This window comes from Chaetodon trifascialis, chromosome 9, assembly GCF_039877785.1.
Source record: "Chaetodon trifascialis isolate fChaTrf1 chromosome 9, fChaTrf1.hap1, whole genome shotgun sequence".
Classification (NCBI taxonomy): Eukaryota; Metazoa; Chordata; class Actinopteri; order Chaetodontiformes; family Chaetodontidae; genus Chaetodon; species Chaetodon trifascialis.
In genome coordinates this window covers 1,744,725-1,753,242 of record NC_092064.1, presented here as the reverse complement: position 1 = coordinate 1,753,242, position 8,518 = coordinate 1,744,725, and the positions used below count along the sequence as shown (strand labels likewise).

The following is an 8,518-nucleotide window of genomic DNA, read 5'->3' as shown; positions in this document are numbered from 1 at the left end:
GCTCGCGGCTTGTGAGCTAACGCGCTCGGTGGATACATGCCTGGTACTGAGGGTGTTTGGTACGGTGCTCTCTCCCCAACGTATTGCTCACGGCTCGTGAGCTGACGGTTCGGCGGTTAGGCACTGACTGTGTCAGCTGCAGTGTTGGTCGTCTGAGGGTCGGCCTTTCCCTCTCCAACAGTCTCCCCCTCCAATAGTTCAGGGCGTACAGCTCCCACGGCGGCCGGCACGCACAGTCCATTACAGGAAACAAATGAGGAAAAAAAAGGATAAATAAGTGAGTTAGCTTCGGCGCTACAGCTAACAGGAAGTGAGAGAGTACTTCCGGGTCAGTATGGCGCAGGAGGGACATTGTTGTGTGGGTTGCGGGGTGGCGATGCCCCTTGAGGATGGGCATGATAGCTGTGTTTTATGTCTGGGGCATGAACATGCTTTAGTTTCGAGAGAGAACTCTCAGTCGTGCATGGATTGTTTTATTTTAAGGTACACACTCCAGCCACTGCCCACAAGTGGTCTGCAGCATGTCGCCGGTTCTCCAACATGCACGACAGGGACCAGATTGCTTATGGGACACTTCCCCCAGTGGACGGGGCCCTCACTCCATTGGTGTCCCCCTCTAGCTCCATACTTGGCAACGCCACCTGCTCGAGTAAAAACTGCAGGGTCATGGATAGCCTGCTCGCCAGGCTACATAAAGCCATGTCGGTGCAGACATGCTGGCAAATACAGGCGCTATTTTGTCCCTTTACCTCCGTGACTTGTCTCGGCAAGTTCAGGTCGACACCAGCGTCGGTGAGGGGCTGCAGATGGCCTCCTCATGCCTCTCCTCTGTGATGAGGGAGCAGGCTGAGGTAGGCAGTGCCTTAGCTTCCTTTTGGGTAGCTAGGTGCCACTTGTGGCTGTCTCAATCCCAGCTGCAACAGGGGGATAGAGACTGCCTGCTTAAAGTGCTGGTGGAACCCACAGCCATGTTTGGCCCTCACACCACTGCCTTATTGCAGCAGGCGCAGGAGAGCCGCTGATGTGCTAAGGAGGTTTCAGTGGGCCTTGCCAGGCGTGTCGCAGGCTCAAGGCCTAGACAGCCTCACTCTCGGCCAGCACCAGCTCCTGAGGCCTCGTCATGGGGTCAAGGGGACCTCAGACTCCGGCTAGAGGCCTCCCGGCAGCATAAGCGCCGCTGCCAGGGCAGGGGCAGAGGAGTGACTGCTAAGGCAGAGGGGTCCTCCAAGCGCCCTCAACCCTCCTGACAATCATCAGACTCGGTTTCCCCGTCTGCTGCTCGCAGGGTGGCCTGGTTGGCCCTGGAGGCTGACCCGTGGGTGGTTTCCACCATGACCCACGGGTACCGCATTCAGTTTTTGCGCCGACTGCCAGTTACAAGAACACCCATGTTTACAACAGTGGCCGATCCTCTCCAGGGGGCGGTTCTGCAGGCAGGGTTGTCCGCTCTCCTGGAAAAAGGGGCCATAAGGGAGGTGGCCTCAGGGGATCAGCGGGCTGGGTTTTTCTCCCGCTACTTTCTGGCCCCGAAGAGGGACGGAGGGCTTCGCCCTATTCTAGACCTCAGGGGGCTGAATCAGTATCTCCGGCCCCTGCAATGCCGGATGTTGACGGTCCCCAGGGTGAGACAGGCAATTTCTGCAGGAGATTGGTTCGCCACTACAGACCTGGAGGATGCCTATTTCCAGATACCCAACTGGAGGGGTCACTGGCGCTTCCTGCGGTTCGGCTTTGCCGGCAAAATGTTGTTTTCAGGTGCTGCAGTTCGGTATTTCTCTGGCACCACGCACCTTCATTCGATGTATGGATACGGTTCTCTCCCCCCTGAGGCGCAAGGGCATCAGGATTCTGAACTACCTCGACGACTGGTTGGTTTGCGCAGTCTCAGAGGAGCAATGCCGCCGACACGTAGCCCTGCTGTTGGACCACATTTGGAGTTTAGGCCTGCGCCTAAACTACAAGAAGAGCAGGCTCGAACCGGCCCAGGTGACCTCCTTCTTGGGTATGGTTCTGGACTCGAGGAGCGGTACAGTTGCTTTGACCCAGGAGAGGCAGCTGGCCTTCAGGTCCTGTGTTGCCCTGTTCCGGCTGCGCGCTCTGGTCAACTGGGGTCTCTGCCTTCGCCTCATGGGCCTAATGGCAGCCATGATGCAGGTAGTCCCTCTCGTCCTCTTGCACATGTGGCCTGTACAGAGGTGTCTGCTGATCTTGGGTCTGTGCCCTCAGAGGTCCCACACGATCAAAGTATTGGTCTCTGGGAGCCCCACAGAGCCCTACGGTGGTGGAAGGTCCCTGCGAACATCAGGGCGGGCCACGATCTGGGTCCAGTGGTCTATCGCCAGCTGGTGTACACCGACGCATCCCTGGCAGGGTGGGGCGCGGTACACGAAGGCTGTGGGGTCAGCGGTGTCTGGACCGGCCGGTGGCAGGGTCAGCATATAAATGTCCTGGAGCTGAGGGCGGCTCTTCTCGCTCTGCGTCATTTCTTGCCGAGACTGAGGGGTCATCATGTGATTATCCGCACCGACAGCACAGTGGCGGCCGCTTACATCAACAGGCAGGGGGGCTGGGCTCCCCGGTCCTGTGCAAGCTGGCTACAGTTCTCTGGCAGTGGGCTCACCCCCTCTTCCTCTCACTCAGAGCCGTGCATGTGCCGGGGGTACTGAACTCCGCAGCGGACATCATATCGAGGGGGGCCCTCAGCCAGGGGAATGGAGGCTCCATCCGGAAGTGGTTTCCGAGATATGGCGGCGCTTCGGCAGGGCAGAGGTCGACCTGTTCGCATCCAGGGAGTCGTCCCATTGCCCACTCTTTTTCTCGCTGCAGAACGACGATCCCCCCTTGGGCTGGGATGCTCTGGCTCACCCATGGCCCAGGGTTCTGCTCTACGCCTTTCCCCCCTTCGCTCTTCTCCAGCCTCTTCTTCGAAGAGTTCTGGTGGAGCATGTGCGGGTGATATTGGTGGCACCTCTGTGGCCCCACATGGCATGGTTCTCAGCCATTCCACCTCTGCTGGAAGGACCACCATGGGAGCTCCCGTGCCGGAGGGACCTTCTCTCCCAGGCGAACGGCGCCCTGTTCCACCCCTTTCCAGTGGGGCTCAGGCTGGTGGCTTGGCCCCTGAGAGGGACAGGTTCCTGGCCTTAGGGTTGCCAGAGGCTGTCGTGGCAACACTTCAGCAGGCCCAGGCCCCATCCACAAGGGCAGCTTACTCGTACCGTTGGCAACTGTTTACTGCCTGGTGTAGGTCTAACCAGGTGGACCCCTACTTAGCCTCAGCTCAGCAGATCCTGCAGTTCTTGCAATCTCAGCTGGAGGCCCGGAAGGCTGCGGTAACACTGCGAGGATTGGTGGCAGCAATCAAAGCAGTGCAAATCAGTGAGGTTGCACTGGGTGCTGACGATTGTACCCTCATTTCTCGGTTTCTCGGGGGGGCCCAGAGGCTTACGGCGTGAGCTGCTGGGCCCGCGGTTCCCTTGTGGGACTTGGATGCCGTCCTTGGGGCTCTTCAGAGTCCCCCTTTTGAACCCCTTGGGGGTGCTGATTTGAAGTCGCTTTCCATTAAGACCGCCTTTCTGCTTGCTATTACCTTGGCCAGGAGGGTGAGTGAACTTCATGCATTGTCAGTGCATGGCGACTGCTGCCGGTTCTCCTCAGATGGTTCTAGTGTCGTTCTGAGACCCAACCCAGCCTTCCTGCCTAATGTCCTCACGGAGTTCCACCTGTCTCAATCAGTAGAGCTTAGGTCTCTCTCCTCTCCTGATGCTGGTGAGGACCGGTGAGGGCCTTGACGGGGTACATTTGGCGGACTCAGGCTATCCTGAAGTCCGATCAGCTCTTTGTCTGTTACAACCCGGGATGTCTGGGAAGACCTCTGTCTAAGTCCAGACTGTCTCACTGGGTGGTGGACGCTATCCATCAGGCTTATGTCCTGTCGAGTGTGCCTGTTCCATCAGGGGTCCGGGCGCACTCCACTCCGGGGTCCGGGTGGCTGCCTCCTGGGCCTTGTGGCGGGGGGCCTCCCTTGCCTCCATTTGCTCTGCTGCTGCATTGTCATCCCGTCGACCTTTACCAGGTCCTACCGTCTTAACGTCACTGCCAGCCCCTCCCTTGGGGAGCGGGTGCTGGGCTTGGCCCAACGGTAGACACGTGGTCCCCCCTCAGCCTTGCGCCTTGTGGGCCGAGCGAGCGGCTTCCCTGTGGCCAGCCTAGCCCCTGCGTCTTGCGGGGCCCCTGGCTGGTTCCCTCTGGTTGCCTTGCATCTTGCAGGCTTCCATGGCACCCCTTTCCCTCCCAGGATGTGCCCTAGCGCCTGGTGGGGCCTACTCCTGGGTCTTGTATATATTGTATATTTGTACATAGTTTGTCTGTTGCATGTTGTGGTGTGGGATTATGGGCTGCACCGTCTCCTCACAGGGTGTCTTAAAGGTCTACCCCGTACATATGGAATATGTAATGGAGTGGAGAGATAGTCTCGAGACGATAGAGAACGTGTGGTTACTGTGTAACCTTGGTTCTCTGAGTGAAGAGACTATCTCTCCAGTCCTTAGGTCGCTCGTAGACACGTTTCGATCAAACTATCAGCGATCGCACGCCAACGCTGGCGCTTTATAGGGCGTGACCGGGCAAGCCGGTGTGTCTTAAAGAATTATCCAAGTACCCTGACAAGCAGCGGGGGTCATAGCCCCGTACATATGGAATATGTAACGGAGTGGAGAGATAGTCTCTTCACTCAGAGAACCAAGGTTACACAGTAACCACACGATCATATGTGAAGACTCTTGGGGGCCATCTCTCTCGTACTGGTCACTGGTGATGTGGTTCATTCCCAATGTGGTCCTCACTTTGAACAGGTGATTGGGCAGCTGGTATTCCGCCCTCCAGTGAAATCTCCTCTTGAACTGACATACCCTCTTCTGACAGTGGATCACTTGTGTCCTGCTCCAGCTGGTGCATGTCCTAATGCTCATCCTCAACATCCTGCACGAGCTGTGTGACACCTTCATCAGCATCCTCTCTGTCTGTGTGGACTCGGAGCTGTGGCACAGGCTGATCTCTAAGAATATAGTACCCATAGTCGTCATCATCATCACTATCATTGTTTGTCTCTTGATCTGTTTGGTCTATGTCTTGAGGAGTCTGATGGCAGTAGGAGGTTACGGTGCAGGATCCTACGTCCTCTCGCTTTGCCTTGCTCAGGTATCACTTCATATATGGGCATGTCTTTTCCCACCTGACGAAATTACTTTGTGGATACAATATTCCCAGTGATTCCTGAGCTTTCCTGTTCCCCTCTAGGTGTCATATTCCTAACGAGAACACGGTCACCCTCATGCAAAACAGAACTCCTGACTTTGTTTTCATGATTCCTTTTGCTCCTCTCAGCGCATTTTTTTGCATTTGCTGTTGTGATCTCATAAGCCTCTTGCATATGTTGCTGCCACTTTTTCATGTACTCTTGATGATCAGCAGTTCCAGTCTCAGGAGTCAAACCAAATAGCAAGTCAACAGGGAGTCTTGGTGATCTGCCAAACAGGAGGTAAAAAGGTGAAAAACCTGTGACTTCACTCCTGGTGCTGTTATATGCATAGATGAGCTTGGGCAATGACTCTCTCCAATCCAACTTTTGTTTGTCAGTGAGTGTTCTCAGCATTTACAGCAGTGTTCTGTTCAGCCGTTCCACTTGCCCGTTACCTTGTGGGTGATACGGAGTGGTTCGAGAGCCCATCACTCCACAATTTTTCTTCAGATGTACGAACAACTGGTTCTCGAATTCACCTCCCTGGTCGTGGTGAATCCTCAGAGGGAATCCAAACTTCAATGCGTAATCATTAAATATTTTATCAGCAACAGTCTTGGCAGATTTTGATGTTGTGGGGTAGGCTTGTGCGAAGCGTGTGTAATGATCTACTATTAACAATATGTATTCATACCCACCTCGGCACTTATCCAGATGCAAGAAGTCAATGGATACAAGCTTGAATGGCTGAGTGGTAACAATTGGCACGAGTGGAGCTCTGGCCTCTCTACAGGGCTTTTTCTGTTTCAGGCATGTACAGTTTTGTGTGACATAGTACTCTATCTCTCGCTGCATGCGTGGCCAGAAGAAGCGATCCCGGATGAGCGATGTGGTGCATTCCACACCTTGATGTCCCATCTCATTGTGGAGCTGTCTCAACACTGTTGCTTTGTATCTTTCAGGCAGAACAAGTTGAGTCCTGGTTGCAGTCTTTCTCTGAAGTATCCCGTCCTCACCAAAGGTAAGTTTCTCCCAGTCACACAACAAACATTTGGACTGTACACTGAATGACTTTAACTGCTGTCTTGTCGGCTTTTCTTTTGACTGCTTACAAGCAATGACCGGACCAATAGTTGGATCAGCTCTCTGAGCTCGACAGATATCTGCTCTTGAAAATGGCTTAGGTGTATCTTCACCTATTTCTGCACACTCAAAAGACATCATGGACCACACAGTGTGTGACACATCACTTTCGACAGCTTGTACCGTGGCTTGCACTGAAGGGGATGACATTTCCTCTGTGCATTCCTGCATCATCGCCTCGATGTCACAGGGCATTCTTGAAAGACCATCGGCATCACAGTTTTCTCTGCCTGGACGATACTTGATAGTTAGATCAAAGTCAACTAACTCCGCAACCCACCTATGCCCTGTCGCATTTAGTTTGGCTGTTGACAACACATAGGTAAGTGGGTTGTTGTCTGTATATACAGTGCAGGAGGAGCCAATTAAATAGTCTCTGAATCGCTGTCTCATCTCAATCATCTGTCTCTCTGTCTCATAAGCACATGCAGTGTTCATTCTCTCAAGCAACAGTTCATCAGAGATGTCAGCTTGCTCCTAATACGGTTGAAGATCACACTTAATGTTGTCATTCTGCAGTCCGGTTAACACAGTGTGAAGAAACATTCTTTGCACTAGCCCAGGATCATATTGAAGACCTGATTCAGATTCCTGCGATTCCTGTCTCAGGTCGAGAGTGCAAATGAGGAAGTTCTGGGGGGTTTCTTTAAACCCCTGCACCTCAGAGGTCAACTTTGTGTAGAGATCAGTGTCACTTTTCTCTTGATAATGTGAGCGCAGGATTCATCTCAATGTTGGCAAGGTCAGGTTCACTTCGCCCTCCAAATAGCTGCGAAGTTGCATACCAGGCGCTATGGCTCTAATCATTGCATCCACAATCTCTAGCTCTGGAAACCCCTTGCTTAAACCATGTTCAATTTGTCTCGCTAAGCTTGAAAAAGTCAGTTTGTCCTTTTGACCAGGTTCGCCAATTTGTCCAGCAATTTTAAAGTCTTTGTGCCAGTGATGAGGTGGAGGGCTGAGGGTTGTATTCTCTGTTACCTGTCTGTTGTAACCATTGCTTTTGGTGTCTCTTTTCTCCTTGTTGTCTCTCTCGTTCTGTGTGCTTGCTAGCAGGAGCCATGACGCTTCAATTTCCTTTAATATTTCTTTTTCCTCTTCATCTTGTTTTTTCTGCTGCTCCTCCGCTTGTTTTGTTACACTAGCATTACACACAGCCTGTAGCTCGTAGATTTTATCTTTAAGATGGAGCCATACCTTGATCATCATGGTCCTCCAACTCCTCTCTCTGGATGTAGCTTGAAATTAGCGTGATGAGGGCTGTTTGTCCTTTGCCACTAACATGCTCGAACTCCGTTCCAGCGTCGGTTAAATAGTCACAAAGCACTAAACTTTCTCTGGCCAGCAAACACAGTTTGCACTCTTATAACTTCGAGTTGTAGTTTCTCTATTTCTGTCGATGCCATCCTTCTAGCAGAATGTGGGTGTTAACAGCGAAATGGTACCGATTAATCTTCTTAGCAGTAGCTCTCCTGATATGTAGCAATTCCTCAGATCACTTGTAGCCGACAACGTTCGGGTTCCCACGGCAGCCGACTCACTGATGGACCGGGTTGTTTTTAAAAGGGATGCGTGACGGCTGGGGACACCTCTCGACGATGTTTAACCACGCTGCACACTATCCCAGCGGTGCCTCTAAATGTTACGCCCCGTTGCCGGGGAAAATGACAAAGCCAAAGAGTGAAAACTCTTTGGCTTTGTCATTTTAAAAGCTGTGCTGTTGTGCACTTCATGATTTGGTGCTCTTGTTCCCTGCTTTTACTAGTGTATTCTGTCTATTTTTAAAATATTATGGTCGTCACTCATATCTCAACCATTTTAATACTGTAGCCTACCTATCTGCTTTAACTTTACCTGCCCAGGGACTACAGACTGAAGTGAGCTGTTGAGTGTTGCTATAATCTGGCTCAAAGCATCTCTTCTTTTCTTACAAGATTAATGTTTTTTGTGCATTGTCCCTTTTTTAAATAAATAAATTCAATTCATTAAATGCACAACTGTACATTCCTTGACAGAGTGTGCCAATAAGAGCAGAGCCTAGGCCAAGAGTGACAGTATGTGAGCAGAAACCGCTTCCACGTCACATAGAAAATGACTGGCAGGTTGACATTGAAAAATGTATTGACCTACATTTAC

At 52.3% G+C, this 8,518-nt stretch overlaps 1 pseudogene; it reads left to right on the top strand.

Moving 5' to 3' along the window:
* Positions 1 to 540: 540 nt before the first annotated feature.
* Positions 541 to 3,147, top strand: LOC139336487 (uncharacterized; annotated as a pseudogene).
* The last annotated feature ends 5,371 nt before the right edge of the window (positions 3,148 to 8,518 follow it).